The sequence below is a fragment of the Puma concolor genome, chromosome A1 (assembly GCF_028749965.1).
Source record: "Puma concolor isolate L17-30 chromosome A1, mPumCon1.1.hap2, whole genome shotgun sequence".
Lineage (NCBI taxonomy): Eukaryota > Metazoa > Chordata > Mammalia > Carnivora > Felidae > Puma > Puma concolor.
The window spans coordinates 173,790,920-173,812,090 of NC_141667.1; the positions used below are offsets into that span (position 1 = coordinate 173,790,920).

General features: G+C 39.7%; 1 protein-coding gene across 1 annotated transcript in view; it reads right to left on the bottom strand.

Moving 5' to 3' along the window:
- Window positions 1–21,171, bottom strand: part of HS6ST3 (heparan sulfate 6-O-sulfotransferase 3) — a 674,043-nt gene that overhangs the window by 572,891 nt on the left and 79,981 nt on the right. The window lies entirely within an intron of this gene.

Genomic DNA, 21,171 nt, shown 5'->3' on the forward strand with positions numbered 1-21,171 from the left:
ATAACAATAGTAATACTTGTCAGACACTTCTCTATACACTTTCCTAAACTCACTTAATCCTCACAGCAATGCTGAGTGAAATAAGCCAGGAAGAAAAAGACAATACCTCATGGCATCATTTATATGCGGAATCTGGGGTGGGGGGGTGGGGAGTCACATTCATAGAACAGAGAGTAGAAAAGTAAATGCCACGGGCTGGGGTGAGGGAAATAGGGAGAGGCTGATGAAAGGGTATAAATCTTTAACTCTAAGATGAGTAAGGTCTGAGGAGCTAATGTAAAACATGGTGACTACAGTTGATTACACTATATTGTATAATTGAAAAGTTGCTGAGAATAGAATTTAAATATTCTCACCAAAAAAAATTTAAAAACATAAATATATACATGAGGTGAATAATGTGTTAACTAGATGAGAAGATTCTTTACATAATGTATACATACATATCAAATTACCATGATGTACACTTTAAATCTAATCGTACCATTTTATTTCTTAATTATACCTTAAGAAAGCTGAATTTAAAAAAAAAAAATCCTTACAGCAGTACAACTGACTCTCCCACTCTCCAGAGGATAAGTAATTCACCCACAGTCACAATTAGAAAATTCCAGATCCAGATTTGAACCCAGTTCTCTGGCTCCTGAGCATGTCTGGATAAGTTACTTGACCAAAGTCATCCAATGAATAATATTAAAGATTCGACTTGTGTTCTGACCCCAGGCTCAATATTCTCTCTGCCACCCTGAGCAGAATGTCTTTGCTCTCTATCTTGAAGGGATGCTCCTTTTTACTTTCCATCTGCCTACTCCTACTTCTGTTACAAGAAATGACTCCTATTGAACTCCTATGAACTCCAGCTTTATTGAACTCAGCTGGCTTTTGTAAATAGAAGGTGTTCTACAAAATAGTCACATTTTTGGCTGCTTGAATTATACATATATATTCATTTGTTCGATCAAAATGTTTAATTTTTTAATGTTTATATTTGAGAGAGAGAGAGAGAGAGAGAGAGAGAGAGTGCATGAGCAGGGGAGGGGCAGAGAGAAAGAGAGAGAGAGAGAGATGGAGACAGAATCTGTAGCAGGCTCCTGGCTCCGAGCTGTCAGCACAGAGCCTAATGTGGGGCTTGAACTCACAAACTGTGAGATCATGACCTGAGCCAAAGTCGGACACTCAATCCACTGAGCCACCCAGGCACCTCCAATCAAAAAAGTTTTTTTAAACATCCACTAGTTGTGGGCACTGTGTTAAGCCTTGAGGCACAAAAGTGAGTAAGACAGAGCTCACATTGCGATGGGAAGACAGACGAGTAAACTATGGAGTGGCACTAAGATGGGAAGGAACAACACACAGGAGACAGTGAGTGCACACAGGAGGTAATTAACCCAGGCAGAGCCATCAGGAACATGGACACTGGGACCTGGAAGGTGAACTGAGGTCATTCAGTAGTGGGAATGGAGCCAGAAGGAAGAGAATGCATAGGGACTAAGTGTGTCTAGTCAGGGAGGGTGGGAGAGACAGGTCCTCCAGAGGACCACAGATATGTGGTGTGCAAGGGCTAGAAGATCAGCTCCAGTGTGTGTGTGTGTGTGTGTGTGTGTGTGTGTGTGTGTGTGTATACAGGGCGGGTGGTGGAGCATAAGGCGACTGAAAGCATTGAATGTCTCTATGCAGAGACTGACTTGAACAAAGTTGCTTTTTAGAAAGCTCATTCTGGCAGTGAGATGGAGACCAAGCTGGAAGTGGGCAAGTCTAGAGGCAGAAAGACCAACTAGAAGCCACCCTGAATTGTGATGGCCTGGACTGGGTAGGGGGCAGAAGGAGGTAGTGAGGCAGACAGACTGAGAAGTTTTGGGGAAAGAGAAAGTCATAGAGATAAATTAGATACAGGAATGAAGAAGAGGAATCAACAATGAGGCCTAGGCTTCTGGCTTGATGGTGGGGCCACATCAATGGTGTCTCATCAACTCTTGAACCACACTTACTGCAGCCTTCAAAGCCCATCATGTCTGGGTCCCAGCCACCTCTCCAACCCCATCTAGCTCAGTGTTGCTCACCAGACTCCCCTGCTGCGTTCCCCTGCATACATCAAGCTTGTCTCCACCTTCAGCTCTCTTCATCAACTGTTCCTTGTACCTGAAGCAGACGTTCTCCAAATTCACATCGCTGGTTCCTTCTTGTCCATCAGGTCCCTCCTGAAATGCCCCCTCCTCAAAAGACCCTCCTTGACCACCCTGTCTGTTTTTTTTTATTTTACAGTACTTCTCATTATCTACCTTTAGTTTCTTTGTTACTTATTACTTGCTAACTGCTACCTCTTCACTTCTAAGTGTACGCTCTTATGAAAGCGAGAATCTCCAACAGCTCAGGCAGCACTTAGCATATGGTAAGTAGTTGGCAAATATTTGCTGAATGACTAAATGAATGAATAAATAAATGAGTGCATGAATGAGTGGAGAACTCATAGGGACGGGAAGCTGGGGACATACGAAAGAGTTCAATTTTTGACATGAGGTACTAGATGGGTATTAGCAATAAGAGCACAGTTACCATCCAGAAGGTAGACAACATGGAGCTCAGAACAGAGTCTGTGCCTGACAACGGATTCCGTCATCCACCTACAGATGGGAACTGAGGCTCTGCGACTGAAGGAAAGTGCCCAGGCAGAGAGCAAAATTAAGAAGGCAAGAGAGCCAGCACCTAGAACAGTACCTGGCACACAGTAAATACTTAATAAGTGTTTATGACACAAATCAACAAATGAATGGATGGATATGTTACAGTTACTTGCACACACATCTGATCCTATAAAACGCTATGTAAGTTTCATTTGGACATCAAGTTTGGACCATTTATCTTTTTAACACTTACAGTCTACTACATGGTTCAATAAATGCCAGGTGAGGGAATTCACAATATGTTATAAATTTTTATCACCTAATTTACTCCTTAACATCTAAGGTCCAGGAGATCTGTGTCAATGTGGGTGGACTGCATCATTGCTCACAAGTATCTGCTTTCTCCTCTTGCCCCTAACCCACCCCTGCCCTTTGAGATTAGCCAGGTGATTTGCTTCAGCCAATGGCCTGTGAGCAGACATGATGTATATCACATCAAGTCATGGCTTTAAATCCAACTGTGTACTCGATTTAGCCTCTTGGGTTCAGTCTCACTGCCAGAAGATGCCCCAGATAGGAGCTGCTCCTTTTGGTCTGTGTTCCAGAATGATAACACAAATGGAACAGACCCACAGTAATTCAGCAACCTGGATGTCCAGATGGTATGATATATAGACCTACAGCCAATCCACAGCCACAAGTAATATGAACAAGAAACACATTTTTGCTAGTGTAAGCCACCGAGACTTGAGGGTTATCACTGCAGCAAAAGTTGAGCAATTCTTAGATTCCCCAGAAGACACGAAGGCCTCCAGGATGAAAGTAAGGGAGTGCATACCTCAAAGACAAGGTCTTCCTCGACAAATTCCACACAAAACAACTTGAGAGATAACCCTACATCCCTTCCTAGAAGGAAGTTCAGGCCAAGAGGATGTCATTTACACCTTACATAGTGGCATGTGTCCAACTAAAAACTGAAGGATGAATCATCCAGGAATTGATATTCATTATTAAATAAGATTCGATTGGGGGCGCCTGAGCGGCTCAGTCTGTTGAGCATCCGACTTCAGCTCGGGTCGCGAACTCGCAGTTCATGAGTTGGAGCTCCGCGATGCGCTCTGTGCTGACAGCTTGGAGCCTGGAGCCTGTTTCAGATTCTGTGTCTTCTTCTCTCTCTGTTCTTCCCCTACTTATGCTCTGTCTCTCTCTCTCTCTCAAAAATAAAGATTAAAAATAATTTAAAAAGAAATAAATAAATAAGATTCGAGTGAATCTGCTATTAGAGACTCTATCATGACCCCTCTGGTCTATTACACCACCTTGTATTCAGCCTCCACTCACTACCTCTGTTTTGAATGTTTTCAGTTTTAAACCTATAGCTCTTAAGCTACTCTGAAAGAAAACTTAATAAAACTATAAACATAAAGGAGCATTAAAGTAATGATGATAAAAATAATCAATTTTCATTTCTTTTACAGTCCTGTAAGTCTTATGGATTTAATCAAGTCATGAAATTTTTTTCATAGAAAATTACAGGTAAAGAAAAATGAACTGAAATACATTTTTCCACTCTTGCTTAATCAAAATGAATCCCTCAAGTAGGAAAATATAAATACCTGTATTAAGAAATTTATTCTTGGGGCACCTGGGTGGTTCAGTTGGTTAAGTGTCCGACTTTGGCTCAGGTCATGATCTCATAGTGTTATGAATTGAAGCCCCACATTGAGCTTTGTGCTGACAGCTCAGAGCCTGGAGCCTGCTTTGGATTCTATATCTCCCTCTCTCTGTGTTCCTCTCCTACTTGCACTGTGTCTCTCTCAAAAATAAATATTAAAAAAAATTTTTTAGAAGTTTATTCTTGCTGGCTATAGCTACACATTTTTTATTATGTGATAATATGAATCTTAATGTTTGTATCGAAAATTAAATAAAACATAAACTAGTATATTGGGAGAAAGATTTTTAATTTGCATACAAAGTAACCTAGACTCTCCTATCTATACCTTCAATGACAGTTAGAGGGTATCCTAAATGCAGTTGTCTGACAGCAGTAACAATTAAATATTGATAACTTTAATGATAAAGTAAACATACGAAGAAAATCGGTGAAGAATTATTTCACAGGATTCACAGTTTATAGAGGAAGAGAAAGGCCATTTTGAGCAATAATATGCCAGACACCATACAAGGCCACTTTATACGTATTTATTTTCATTCACAATGTCTAAAACAGAAGCATGTATGTTAGCTTTGTTTTACTGATAAGAAAAATGACTCAAAAAAAGATTTTAAAATTGATCGAGGCTTTACTTAATTTTCTAGAAATTTTACTTTGATTTTAAAACCAAAACAATGTTACATGTAAGTCATAATGAAGACTGATATTCAACTTCATCTGAAAGTTACTATAAGCAACACACTTATTTAAACCATAGTCCTATATATAATAGTATGTTAAGTTCTCTAAAGTTTGTTAATTGAAACAGAGTATGTGGTAAGCATCACCGGTGACAGGATATGTGACCATCCCAGAGATGTGAGCAGATGCCATTTCCATGAGCCAGTGCTGATGCAGAAAAGGGGGCACGCCAGCAAATAGAAATATACATTTCAATACCTTATATACAAGTATTTCCATGTATCACCAGCAGCACTTTGCAAATAAAATGATTACAACCTGAGTGGCTAAAAGTTGGTTGTTGCCCAAGGAGGATCAACCTTTGCTTAGATACCAATATTTGCTTAGAAGAATAGGAACTCATTTTCAGGTGTCCATTCTCAATGGAGAGAAAGAAATTATCACTAAATTCTGCTACCTGGGAAGTAAGCTTTTTGACAGCAGCTTGACAGATAAAGAGGTAATCAGCCAAATCAGAAAAGTCAACATGTCCTTTAGCAGGCTGGCAGACAGAACAGAACACCAACATGGCATTGATCTACAGATCAAAGGTGTCAGATCCACAATGCATTGAGGTGGTAGAGATCTAGTCATAAGAATCACTGAGTCAGACTTCATTAAGGAAAGTCAGATGGCCAAAATTAAGTGCCAGAACCTGTTATACAACCCAAGGTGAGCCCATGCGCACTATGGTCACATCACAGAAAACTTGGGCTTTGGAATCAGTTCAGGATGAGTCCTGAACTGACTCATCCACTGTCTAACTGGGATATCTTGACCAAATTGATGCTCTGAATCTCAATTTCCTCCTCTGTAAAATGAGGAACGTGAAATGAGGCTCTGGGAAACGGGGCTAATGCCTTACATTTCTGGTGAAGAGTAAATGAGATAGCATAGGTGAGCTGTCCAGCACTTAGCAGGTGCTCAGTAAATGACAGCTATTTATGTTATAAATCATTTGATCAGCTTGGAAATGGTGTTCTCAGCAGTTCCCAGCAGATATGGGATAGAAATGCGATATCACAAAAGTTGCCTCAAGGTGAACAAATTCAAGTAAGTCCAAAAGACGTCAGAAAAACGTTTTAAAGGCACGTGGAAGCACAACCTCAAAGAGTGTGCTTTTCCCTGCAAAATGCCGATAAGCAGCCGCTGCCGCCGCTCGAAGCTAGAGAGTGTGTTGGGATGACTCCTTTGCAGCAACGGTGGTAGACAGATTGTGGGAAGCAAGGAAATCAGATCCATCAGAGCTCAGGGAATCCTGTGCCACAAACCAAGAAATGGTTTTCATAGCAAATTACATCGCGGACACTCTTCATCACAGTAGCCACTTCTATCACAGCTACCCCTCCACCCTCACGGCATCATCTCTAAACCTGAAGGGCAATAAAATAAAAAATGCTCCCCTGTTCCACTGTGAATAAAGGTGAAGACCGTATGCCTAGGATTATATGTAATCCACACACAGAACTAAAACAAGGAGCGCCTGGAAGGCTCAATGGATTAAACCACCAACTCTTGATTTCAGCACAGGTCATGATCTCACAGTTTGTGAGTTCAAGCCCCCCATCAGGCTCTGTGCTGACAGTGCAGAGCCTGCCTGGGATTCTTTCTCTCTGCCACCCCTTTGAAAAATAAATAAACATTTAAAAAAGAACTAAAACAAGGAAAAGAGGCTTATATATCACAGAGTCTAATTAAAAATAGATATTTGAAGAAACATTCAGGGGAAAAAGCATACCCTCCCTCAGAGAAGTGGTTTACACACCTGCCGACAGAGTCAAAAATAATATAAAGTGGTGACCCTGATGTCCACAATTTACTTGGATTTTCAAATATCTCTAGATAGGGCTTTAAGTCCGAGGGTGATTTATACCCACACACAAAGGTCTCCTTAGTGGAAAGGCATCCAGATATTACTTTGAATCCCATCAAACTTTCAAGACCCATCCACCTAACAACCACCAGGTACATAATAATGTAAAGTCAAAGTGTAAACTTGTGTACGTGGACCATAAGGCTCAGCAGGAGAAAGGTCACTAGAGACAGGTGAAAGAAACATTCAATCATTGCCCACAATCACATAGGCTGTCTCCTTCAGGATTCCTGTGGTTGAAATTCTAAAGAAGTCCCCAGAGCTCCACCTTTCCCAAACGGCGAAACTCAGAGGGTAGAGCAGGTATCTTAGTGCTCTGAGTCAACTTGTTTTTCTTCTTTCTTTTTGCCCAAATGGAACACACTTTGGAGAGCCTTGTCTGTTTGCAGTGCACACATGAAAAGTGAAAGCCAGGCTGTTTGCTAATTGTCAAAAGGAAAAAATTACATATACATATATATGTATACTGTGCATGCATATACACGTGCATATTTGTATGTAGGCACATTACATATATATACCATTTATACACATAAAACATAGACACACATATGTGTACATACACACATATACATACAGTACATGACTGCATTTAGACCTACTCCAGTTTTTTTAGCATCTCTGCCCAACTGGGGAGGAGCACATGGGCCCTATATGTGTGAATAAATGCTTCCAACTGCAAACATCACATGGTAAGTACCCACACGTGACCCAAAGCATGATCCGCAAAAGCAAAGAGAAAGAGATACAGAGTCGAATTCAGCAAGCTAAATAATTTCAAGTGCCTTTATTTTCACTGCCTCTAAATTCAAGCAAAATAAACAATTTTGGAATTGAACAAGTGCTACTGAAAACATTACGTGGAGTATATATGTGTGTGCTTCTGCATATGGCCCAAATCCTTAAAATCAATTAATATGCAAGAAAATGCAGCAAACTTATATAAGGTAAAACTCCGCGTGGTTAAAAGAGGTAACAGTAAGAATGCATGTTTTCCATAGCACTTTAGAACGTTCAAAATGGCCTCTGTCCCCTGGCTGTGGTGCAGGGAGTGGTCAGCGGCCACACCAAAGACAGCATAATAGATATGCAGCCAACAGTTTCAGTTTGAGGCCCACCTTTGTCACTCTTTAGCTCTGGAATATCAGAAGTGAAGTTCCTCTTCTAAAAAAGGCAAATATTCATACCTAGTCTACCGGGTTGCTCTGAGGCATAAATAAGAAAACACTTTGTAAATGTTAAAGCATTCTACAAATAAGGAGAAAAAAAAAAAGACACAATCTCTTGAACAACTCCAAATGGATGGGACAGGTATTTTTATCCCAATTTCCCACTAGGAAACTCAGTGCACTCATATGACAGACAGCATTCTGTAACATCCAAATTGGTGACCAGCTGATTCTAGCTCACTTGTCTTAAAGTACAATTCCTCACTTTTATTATTAGCTATTAAGATCATATTTTGTATTTTTTTAATTTAAATTCCTGTCAGTTTGCATACAATTGTTACATTAGTTATATAATTAGTTATATTAGTTTCAGATGTACCATATAGTGATTCAATACTTCCACACATCACCCGGTGCTCATCATGACAAGTGCCCACCTCATCATGTATTTTAAATATCTTCAAAACAAACTACAAATACACAATTTCCTCAAATCCATGTTTTTATAATATCATGATGAGCTACATAATGCATCTAAAACATTTTAAAATTATTTTTAAACAGTGAAAGTGAGATGTGTACAACCATATATTTTTTGTTCATTCATTCAGTAATTCAACTGAATATCTACCACATTGTCTACCCTGTCCTGGGGCTCTGTGGGTTTAGCAGGGAAGATGAGATCCCTAACCTCATGATGTTTGCATTCTCCTCAAAAAGATAGTCAATAATCAACCAAGTAAATAAGAAAAGTACATGATGGGGGTGGGGGCACCTGTGTGGCTCAGTCAGTTGAGTATCTGACTCTTGCTTTCGGTTAAGGTCACGATCTCATGTTTCATGAGTTCAAGCCCCACAAAGGGCTCAGCACTATGCTTAGGATTTTCTCTCTCTCTCCCTCTCTCTCTGCCTCTCCCTTACTCTCTTTCTCTCTCTCTCAAAATAAATAATTGAACCTTAATTTTTTTTTCAAAACAGAAGAAAGAAAAAACCATGATGGTAAGTGTACTGAAGAAAATAAATAGGGGACTGAGAAAAAACTAGGAAAGCCAGCATGGAAGGGGAGGGAGGAATGACCTGTTAGAACAGATGATGAGAAGCACTCTGCATGATGCGACCTTCCCAGGAAGACCTGAAAGAAGAGAAGGCTAGCCTAGTAAAATAATGGAGGAAGAAGATGGCGTAACAGCATGGAAGGTTTTTTTGCATCTCACATCCATGAAATACAGCCAGATCAACACTAAACCATCCTGCACACCTACAAAACTGATTTGAGGATTAACACAACAATCTGCACAACCTGAACCACAGAATTCAGCAAGTATACAGTGCAGAGAGGTGAACTGGGGGAGAGAAGCCGCGGAGGGCAGGGAGCTGTTTTTGCTTGAGGAGAGAGGATGGAGATGGGGGGAGAGTACAGGAATAACACCCCCCACCAAAAGCGCTGGAGAGTGGAAAAGTGGAAACAGCCACAGGGACTGAACTAAAAAGGGAGAAAGGAGAAAGGAGAGGGTTAAATTCTATTAAGACTCTATAGGGGCGCCTGGGTGGCGCAGTCGGTTAAGCGTCCGACTTCAGCCAGGTCACGATCTCGCGGTCCGTGAGTTCGAGCCCCGCGTCGGGCTCTGGGCTGATGGCTCAGAGCCTGGAGCCTGTTTCCGATTCTGTGTCTCCCTCTCTCTCTGCCCCTCCCCCGTTCATGCTGTGTCTCTCTCTGTCCCAAAAATAAATAAACATTGAAAAAAAAATTTTTTAAAAAGACTCTATAAACAGGGGGAGCGCAGAGTCTGAAACTCCGCAGCTCAATACCTGGTGGTGCTCTGGTGGGAAGGGTGAATCCCCAGGAGCAGAGTGAGGTCTGGCTCCTCGGGCCACAGGGGAAGAGGCAGTTCCCCTGGAGGAACATTTGGTAGAGGCTGTGTGGCCATCCGGTCCCAGCAGACCCTAGAGAACAACCACATTCTCTGGTGCTGGAACAAAGTCGTTAAGGGTGAAGTCTGGTGCCAGATGTGTGTTGTGATATTCCATTACCCTTGAAACACTGCTGCTACATGATCGTGTTAACTTTTTTGGGGATGGGGTGGCACCCAGCCACAGTCTCAGCATCGGCAGCAACACGGTCCTGCCAATGTTCCTTGGTGTGGCTGACACCCGGCCATTATTCGTGAGACTTTCCCAGACGATCTGAGCAGGTCAAAGCCATAGTCCCCCAAAAGTGAGGGGTCAGGAAACACAGCCATATCTGAGATAAAACTCAGGAGGGAGGTGCCTGGCAACCTGACAGCTTGGTCACAGACAGTGTAAAAGTGGGGAGTGGACAGAAGCCGGAGACAAAGGATGGGTGCACGATTGCTGGTCTGGGAGACCACAGAGTTCTTATACTAGAGACTGGAGAGCTGGTGACACCATTTTCACCTCTTCCATGCATGCGCACGGAAGTGCCACTACAAGCGCCCCAACAATGCACCCCAGTAAGCTAAGCAGCGCCATCTAGTGGAAAACGGAGTCGTTACACTAAGCCCCGCCCAACTGGGCCAACCTTGCTCTTCAGGAACACTACAAGTCTCTCCGCCTGCTTAGTTTACAGACTATAAAGTGCTTCATAGTTTGACTTTTTGGGGAAAACGATGTAATTTCAATCGTATTTCAGTCTGTTCTCTGGCCCATCTATTCAGTTTTCTTTTTTTTTTCTTTTTCATTCCTTTTCTTTTTCTTCAATACAAAGAAAACATTTGTTTTCATTAAAAATATTTTATTTTTTGTACTATATTTTTACTTATTTATAAATCTTTCAAATTATATTTTACTTCCATCATTTCATTTTATTCTATTTCATTGTATTTATTTTTTCAAATTTTCAGACATTTTCCTTTTTTTTTCCTTTCTTCTTTTTCTTTTTTCTTGTTTTTTTTCTCCCCCCCCCCCTTTTCCTCTAATCTATCAAGCTCCTTTCAACAACCAAACCAAAACACACATAGGATTTAACATCATTTATTTCATTTTGTGTGTGTGTGTGCTGTTTTAAATCTTTTAATTTTAGTTTTTTTACCTTATTAATTCATTTTCTTCCTTCAAAATGACAAAATCAAGGAATTCATCCTGAAAAAAAGTAGGAAGAAACAACAGCCAGGGACTTAATCAACACAGATGCAAGCAAGATGTCTGAACCAGAATTTAGAATCACGATAATAATAATACTAGCTGGGGTCAAAAATAGATTAAAATCCCTTTCTGTGGAGATAAAAAAAAAAAATAAAAGCTGGTCAGGATAAAATAAAAAATGTTATAACTGAGCTGCAATCTCAAATGAATGCCATGGCAGCAAGGATGGATGAGGCAAAGCAGCTAATAAGCAATAAAGAGGAGAATAATGGAGAATAATGAAGCAGAAAAAAAAGGGAGACTAAGGCAAAAGAGTACGATTTAAGAATTAGAGAAATCAGTGACACATTAAAAAGGAACAACATCAGAATCATAGGGGTCCCAGAAGATGAAGAGAGAGAAAAAAGGAAAAAAGGGTAGAAGGGTTATGTGAGCAAATCACAGTGGAAAACGTTCCTAACCTGGGAATGACACAGATATCAAAATCCAGAAAGCACAGAGGACTCCCATAAGATTCAACAAAAACAGACTGTCCACAAGGCATATCATAGTCAAATTCATAAGATACTCAGGCAAAGAAAGAATCATGAAAGCAGCAAGGGAAAATAAGTCCTTAACCTACAAAGGAAGACATATCAAGTTTGCAGCAGGCCTAAGAACAGAAACTTGGCAGGCCAGAAAGGAGTGGCAGAATATGTTCAATGTGCTGAATTGGAAAAATATGTAGCCAAGAATTCTTTATCCAGCAAGGATGTCATTCAAAATAGAAGGAGAGATAAAAAGTTTCCCAAACAAACAAAAATTAAAGGAGCTTGTGACCATGAAACCAGCCCTGCAAGAAATTTTAAGGAGGACTCTCTGAGGGGATAAAAGACGATAAAAAGAAAAGAAAAAGACCAAAAGCAACAAAGACTAGAAAGGACCAGAGAACACCACCAGAAACTCCAACTCTACAAGAAACATACTGGCAATAAATTCATATATTTCAGTACTTACTCTAAATGTCAATGGACTAAATGCTCCAATCAAAAGACATACGGTAACAGAATGGATAAGAAAACAAGATCCATCTCTATGCTGTTTACAAGAGATCCACCTTAGACCTAAAGACACCTTCAGATTAAAAGTAAGGGGATGGAGGGGCGCCTGGGTGGCTCAGTTGGTTAAGCGTCCGACTTCGGCTCAGGTCATGATCTCGCGGTCCATGAGTTCAAGCACCGCGTCAGGCTCTGTGCTGACTGCTCGGAGCCTGGAGCCTGTTTCCGATTCTGTGTCTCCCTCTCTCTCTGACCCTCCCCCGTTCATGCTCTGTCTCTCTCTGTCTCAAAAATAAATAAACGTTAAACAAAAAATTTTTAAAGTAAGGGGATGGAGAACCATCTATCACGCTAATGGTCAACAAAAGAAAGCCAGAGTAGCCATACTTATATCAGACAATCTAGACTTTAAAATAAAGACTGTAACAAGAGATGAAGAATGGCATTATATCATAATTAAGGGGTCTATCCACCAAGAAGACCTAAGAATTGTAAACATTTATGCTCCACATGTGAAAGCACCCAAATATATAAATCAATTAACAACAAACACACAGAAACTCATAGATAATAATAATAGTAGTAGGGGACTTCAACACCCCACTTACAACAATGGACAGATCATCTAAACAGAAAATCAACAAGGAAACAATGGCTTTGAATGCCACGCTGGACCAGACGGACTTAACAGATCTGTTCAGAACATTTCACCCTAAAGCAGTGGAACATACATTCTTTTCCAGTGCACATGGAACGTTCTCCAGAATAGATCACATACTGGGACACAAATTAGCCCTCAACAAGTACAAAAAGATTGAGATTATACCATGCATATCAGACCACAACTCTATGAAACTCAAAATCGACCACAAGAAAATATTTGGAAAGGTAACAAGCACTTGGAGACTAAAGAAAATCCTAGTAAAGAATGATGGGCTAACCAAGAAATTAAATAGGAAATTAAAAAGTACATGGAAGCCAATGAAAATGATAACACCACAGACCAAAACCTCTGGGACGCAGCAAAGGCGGTCGTAAGAAGACAGTATATAGTAATCCAGGCCTTCCTAAAAAAGAAAGAAAGTTCTCAGATACACAACCTAACCTGACACCTTAAAGAGCTGGAAAAAGAACAGCAAATAAAGCCCAAAACCAGCAGAAGACAGGAAATAATAAACATTGAGCAGAAATCCATGCTATTGAACCCAAAAAATAGTAGAACATATCAATGAAACTAGAAGCTGGTTCTTTGAAAGAATTAACAAAATTGATAAACCACTAGCCAGGTTAATCAAAAAGAAAAAGGAAAGGGCCCAAATAAGTAAAATGAAGAATGAAAGAGGAGAGATCATAACCAAAACAGCAGAAATAAAAAAAATAATAAGAGAACATTATGAGCAATTATATGCCAATAAAATGGGCAACCTGGAAGAAATAGACAAATTCCTAGAAACATATAAACTACCAAAACTGAAACAGGAAGAAATAGAAAATTTGAACACACCCATAACTGGTAAAGAAATCAAATCAGTAATCAAAAATCTCCCCCAAAAACAAGATTCCAAGGCCAGATGGCTTTCCAAGGGAATTCTACCAAACATTTAAGGAAGAGTTAGCACCTATTCTCTTGAAGCTTTTCCAAAAAATAGTAATGGAAGGAAAACTTCCAAACTCTTTATATGAAGCCAGCATTACCTTGATTCCAAAACCAAACACCCCACTAAAAAAGAGAACTATAGACCTTTTTCCCTGATGAACATGGATGCAAAAATCCTCAACAAAATATTAGCCAACCGGATCCAACAATATATTAAAAAAATTATTCACCACGACCAAGTGGGATTTATACCTGGGATGCAGGGATGGTTCAACATCCACAAAACAATCAATGTGATTCATCACATCAATAAAAGAAAGGACAAGAACCACATGATCCTCTCAATAGATGCAGAGAAAGCATTTGACAAAATACAGCATCATTTCTTAATAAAAATCCTTAAGAAAGTAGGGATAGAAGGAACGTACCTTGAGATCATAAAAGCCATATATGAAAGACCCAACTCTAATATCATCCTCAATGGGGAAAAGCTGAGAGCTTTCCCCTAAGGTCAGGAATAAGATAGGGACGTCCACTCTCACCACTGTTATTAAACATAGTATTGAAAGTCTTAGGCTCAGCAATCAGACAACATGAAGAAATAAAAGGCATCCAAACTGGCCAGGAAGAGGTCAAACTTTCACTCTTCACAGATGACAAAATACTCTATATGGAAAACCCAAAAGATTCCACCAAAAAATGCTGGAACTCATCCACGAATTCAGCAAAGTTGCAGGATATAAAATCAATGCACAGAAATCAGTTGCATTCCTATACACCAACAATTAAGTGGCAGAAAGAGAAATGACGGAATCGATCTCATTTGCAATTGCACCAAAACCCATAAAATACCTAGGAATAAATCTAACCAAAGAGGTGAAAAATCTATACACTGAAAACTATACAAAACTTATGAAAGAAATTGAAGAAGCCACAAAAAATGGAAAAAGTTTCCATGCTCCTGGAGAGGAAGAACAAATATTGTTAACATGTCAATACTACCTAAAGAAATCTACATATTCCATGCAATCCCTTTCAAAATAACACTAGCATTCTTCACAGAGCTAGAACAAACAATCCTAAAATCTGTATGCAACCATTACATATGACAAATAGCCAAAGCAATCTTGAAAAAGAAAACAAAAGCAGCAGGTATCACAATCCCGGACTTCAAGCTGTATTACAAAGCTGTAATCATCAAGACAGTATGATACCGGCACAAGAATAGACAGTCAAATCAATGGAACAGAATAGAGAACCCAGAAATGGACCCACAAACGTATGGCCAACTAATCTTTGACAAAGCAGGAAAGAATATCCAGTGGAATAAACACAGTCTGGGAAAACAGGACAGTGACATGCAGAAGAATGAACCTGGACCACTTTCTTACACCATACACAAAAATAAACTCAAAATGGATGAAAGACCTCAATGTAAGACAGGAAGCCATCAAAATCCTTGAGGAGAAAGCAGGCGAAAACTTCTCTGACCTTGGCTGCAGCAACTTCTTACTCAACATGTCTCCGGAGGCAACGGAAACAGAAGCAAAAATGAACTATTGGGACCTCATCAAAATAAAAAGCTTCTGCACGGCGAAGGAAACAATCAGAAAAACTAAAAGGCAACCAACAGAATGGGAGAAGATATTTGCAAATGACATATCAGATAAAGGGTTAATATCCAAAATCTACGAAGAATTTATCAAACTCAACACCCAAAAAACAAATAATCCAGTGAAGAAATGGGCAAAAGACACGAATAGACACTTCTCCAAAGAAGACATCCAAACAGCCAACCAACACACAAAAAGATGCCCAACATCACTCATCATCAGGGAAATACAAATCAAAACCACAATGAGATACCACCTCACACCTCTCAGAATGGCTAACATTAACAACTCAAGCAACAACAGATATTGGTAAGGATGTGGAGAAAGAGGATCTCTTTTGGACTGCTGGTGGGAATGCAAACTGGTGCAGCCACTCTGGAAAACAGTATGGAGGGTCCACAAAAAACTAAAAATAGAACTACCCTATGACCCAGCAATTGTACTACTAGGCATTTATCCAAAGGATACAGGTATGCTGTTTTGAAGGGGCACATGCACCCCAATGTTTACAGCAGCACTATCAACAATAGCCAAAGTAGGGAAAGAGCCCAAATGTCCATCAATGGATGAATGGATAAAGAAGATGTGGTATATATATATATATATATATATATATATATATATATATATATACACACACACACACACACACACACACACACACACACACACAATGGAGTATTATTTGGCAATCAAAAAGAATAAATCTTGCCATTTGCAACTACGTGGTTGGAACTAGAGGGTATTATGCTAAGTGAAATTAGTCAGAGAAAGACAAAAATCATATTATTTCACTCATATGAGGACTTTAAAAGACAAAAGAGATGAACATAAGGGAAGGGAAACAAAAATAATATAAAAACAGGGAAGGGGACAAAACATAAGAGACTTAAATATAGAGAATAAACAGAGGGTTACTGGAGGGGTTGTGGGAGGGAGGATGGGCCAAATGGGTAAGGGGCATTAAGGAATCTACTCCTGAGATCATTGTTGCACTATATGCTAACTTGGATGTAAACTGAAAACAAAAATTAAATTTTAAAAAAGTTAAAAATGGAAAAAAAAATGGAGGAAGAACATTCCATGTAGAAGGAACTGCAAAAAAGGCTGGAAAGACATAGTTGGAAACCACTTAGGAGGGTACCACAGGAATCGAGGGGAGAGAGCATGGTGGTCTAGCCTTTGTGGCAGATGAAAAGCAGCATATTTTGAGAGTCAAATCACCTGTACTGGGGACGGACTGGCTGTGTGGGTGAGAGAAAGGGTGGATACAATTCCCACATTTGAGTACCTGGGTGAGCATTTTGTAGGTGAGAAAAGGTGAGATTATCTAGTTGAGGGGAGAAAATATAAACATAATGAATGGCATGATAGAAGATTTTTTAAATTCTTTTTACATTGTAAAAACACATAACACATTTTTCTACCTTGACAATGTTTAAGGGTCATGGTTCAGTAGCATTAAATGCATTCACAATATTGTGCAACCATCACCACCACCCATCTCTAGAACTCTCTACGCCTTGCAAAATTGAAACTCTGTCCCCGTTAAACGGTAACTTCCCAACCCCACCTCTTCCCAGCCCCTGGAGACCACCAATCTACTTTCTGTCTCTATAAATTTGACTGCTCTAGGAAGCTCATAGTAGTGGAATCCTACCACATCTATCCTTTTGTGTCTGGCTTATTTCACTGAGCACAATACCCTCAAGATTCATCCATGTTGTAACATGTATTTGAATTCCCTTTAGAAGAGGATATGCTTACAATGTGGCCATGGAAAGACTAAGGGAACCTGAATCAAGATCTATCTGGGCGTCAAACAGAACTGGGCAGAGAGGAGCTGTGCTCGGTGAAGCTTTCTCTTGCGTTATAACTGAGAGGATGGGGTTAGTATATAGCTGTTAGGACTGGAGAGGAGAACTGACTAATACCCCCAGGTACCACTGCAATTTCCCCTAAGACACAGTAAGTAAAGTGGAGATCATCCAAAGACTTTTCCACTCTGAAGCATCCAGGTTTCTTGGGTCATTGACCTGGGGTGTGACCTCGGTAGAAATCCACATGTTTTTCTTCAGCCTCCCCCTCATCGAACATGAAGCCAGAGCTGGACAATAGCAAAGGTGAAGAAAAATCAACTTCTCTACAGGCTTTCCCCCACAAAGGCTTTAACATAGCACGCAGTAATTTCCAAGCTTATATTTTCAATTCAATCATTTTCCAAGAAAATGGAGGTTATCAAAATGATTGTTATTATCCACAACATTTGGTAACAGAAAAACAACAGGGTCTTGTCTCATGTTAGGCTCCACTGCTATGTAGCAGCAGCTCTCGAACAATCTCTATCACGTCTTTAATTCACCCAGGAGGAGCCTACTGACAACAGCTCCCCTCCACAAAATGGAAATTCTTAATTTCCAAATACTGGGTGAAGGAAGAAATTGCAGAAGACTTTGCAAAGGAAGCTAATAATTTAGGTTGGAGTGATGGGCTGGCTATTTTCCTGCAATTCTGTGCATTTGAATCCTAATCTCACAGAGGTCTGTAGTTCAGAGGAGGACCTCCAGAGAGAAGAAGGTAAGACAATGACATTATTTTGCAACCAAGTGTTAGTACAAGGAATTGTGTTAAGGATTTTATTTGCTTACTCACAACAGGTATATTACGTTTCATGTTATCTCTGCTGCAGGTTCTAAGGAGTTCTATGCCTTTAAGCACAACAGGTACAGAACAAGAAGAAAAGCAAAGTAATGATACCAAGTCCTTTACAATCTGCAGCAGATATAACAGCAAATGTAGTATAATTAAGCTAAAATAAAATCAATACTCCCCTTCATTAACATTCTACTTCACAAACTTAAGAATATTACCCATGAATATCTAATTGCAGTTTTCCCTCATGAAGTTCTATTTTGAAACCTCTGTCAAACTGAAATTGAGCTCCCTGATCACATTAGTGAACAGAATTATTTCAGGAATAAAGGATTCTTGTCTTAAATCATGAAGACATTGCCTTTATGTCCCGGCATACTTTCAGCAGCTTTTTCAATCGCTGTGCCCCAGAAGTCATAATGAATTGCGGGGTTCAATATCATTTTAGGAAAAGTCAAGGGTCGGCAATACAGCAAAGCCTCAGAAACGCAAATTAATTGAATGAATCAATTTATGAAGAGTGCTATTTTGAAAATGTGCTATATGAGCAGCGTGGTCTAGTCTCAAGAGGTGTGGACCAACAGTCACAAATTCTAAGCTGGAGTTCTGACCCCTTCGCCATCTAGCTGTGGCATTACCTGAGTCCCTGAACGTCTTCCAAGTTGCAGTATCTCATCTAATAAAAGTTCTTCTAACTCTTAGGCTTATGGAGCAGACAAAACAAAATAGGGTAGGTGTGAGTGCTTTTAAAACCAGAAATTACTCAACATATGAGGTATTATTAAGTAAAAATACTGCTGGTTAAAAAAAATCATCAAGGAAAAGTCCTTTGATAGCCTGCAGCAAAAATAGATAAATTGAAACAAACCAGGACAGAGATGTGGATATAAACCCAGAAGATCTGTTTTAGTCTAGAGAAACTATTTTCAAGAAGTGCTGTTCAGAGATAATGGATTCTCTTCTAGGAAAGTCTTGGTGACAGACCACAAGAGCTCTGAAATGGAAGCGAGCTTCTCCATCGAGATCAGCCTTCCAGAACATAGCCTCTTGTGTAGCTTCAAGAGCGCAATTTTCCAGCAAGAGGTTCTGAAAAGCAGACGGTAGGCAGTGCTGCTGCTAGAGGTCTGTGAAGATGCCAGAGGACAGCTAAATAACCTGGAAGCTTCTGGCTACTGAGCTCAAACAGGCAGAATAAATCTCTTCTTTCCTGAGGAAAATATTTGGAGGGAAGTTTTTCCAGCCATTGCTAACTATAATAATTGCATTTGACATTTTAGGAGCACGATTCAATAACTAAAACATGTAAATGTAAATGACTTGCAGGAAGAAATATAAATGGGCATACATTCAAAGACCAACTGCTCCTCTTCTGAGAAAATGAGCTTCCAAAGTTTCTCACAGTTAGAAGTTAAAAAAAAAAAAAGTTCTGTAATACACCATGAATTCAGAGTAGAGGATTTTTTTTAATATAGTACCATATATTACAGAAAATAAAACCTCTAGATTCAATTGTGTTGAGTAGTTTATGTAATAAAATAACAATGTACTTCTGTATTACATGCAAAGTATAATTTAACAACTGAATTTCAACCAGTGGCCACCATTCACTAACAATAAACGCATGTGATAATAGAACATTAATATTAGTATCTGAAGCAGACTATTATTTTTAAAAAATTAAGTATGTTACGGTAAATGAACTATTGATACATAGTGCCATACCAAATGTAGTCATACAATCTGGTTCCATATACCTGTTTATAAGCTATCCACAAAAGGAAGGAAGGGAGGGAGGGAGGGAGGGAGGGAAGGAGGAAGGAAGGAAGGAAGGAAGGAAGGAAGGAAGGAAGGAAGGAAGGAAGGAAGGAAGGAAGGGAGGGAGGGAGGGAGGGAGGAAGAGAAAATCCAGCAAGGTTTCTATTTGATACTTTGATACAATTGTGATTAGTTCAAATCTCAGACTCACCACTTGCTAGCTATGAACAAATTATTCAATGTCTTTAAGCCTCAGAGTCTTAACCTGCAGTAAAATATCAAAAGAGAGATACTTGGCTCATTCAATTGTGAGTTCTAAACGAGTTACTCCATATAAAAGACTTGGCTTAGTACCAGGTACCTATAAGTACTCAATCATTCTTACTGTTTATACGTCAAGTGCTTCCGATACAGCAATTAATCTCCCGGTTTCAAGATTCTATTGATATCATTAAGAGTAGTTGAAAAATTTTTTATGAATATTTATTAACCATTTCTTATGTCTATGCCTCCAGGAGGAACCCCTAAAATTTTATTAATAAAAGCAACTTTTTTATTTTCAAAAGAAACAACAAACACTATAATTGAGGTGGAAGAGTTCTAACAATAACGCTCAATATCAGAGAAGGGAGGCAGATGTAATTTTCACTCTCCTCCTGGTAGGAAGCTGACAAATATGGAGGAAGGCATCACACTGCCGGCTGAGAGAGGCATGGCGCTGTGTAAGGCATCTGGTCATCTGCTTTAAAGTCCCTCACTACTGCACACAAAGGGGGTGCATATAAATAAGGGTTTGGAAGGTGGGAAAGGAAAATACATAAGAAATGAATTCTGTTCCTAACCTAATGGCATGATAGACACATAACCATAATCTAAAACAGACGGTGGTGAGGATGATTTTAGAGATGCCAAGGAAAAGGTGATAATGTTGAGAGAAACTGGTTTGACCCTGTACATTGGCCCTAGGGACAGGAAGGGCCATGAGTGATCTCTGTATGACTCTTAACTCCATACATGCCGGGACCTTATTCATCTGGCTCACCGCAGTATCCCCAGCACCTAGGACAGAGCCTGGTGGGTGCAAGCACGGATAAATGTGTGTTGAATGAATGCCTGGGTAAATAATGATTTCAAGATCATGAGCACAAGGAGTGAAAAGACAGCATTACCAGGAATTTCGATAGGAAAAGCCAGATGCTAAATAAAGATGATGCTAGTATGCAGCAGGGAGAATGAGAAAGATAAAGAGTTTGGTTAGTGATGCATGAGTGTGCTGGTGTTTTGCAAAATACAGAGTTAACGATAGCCTTCAACGGTGCAGTCCTGGTAGAGTGGATAAGGAGCCCAGTTTAAA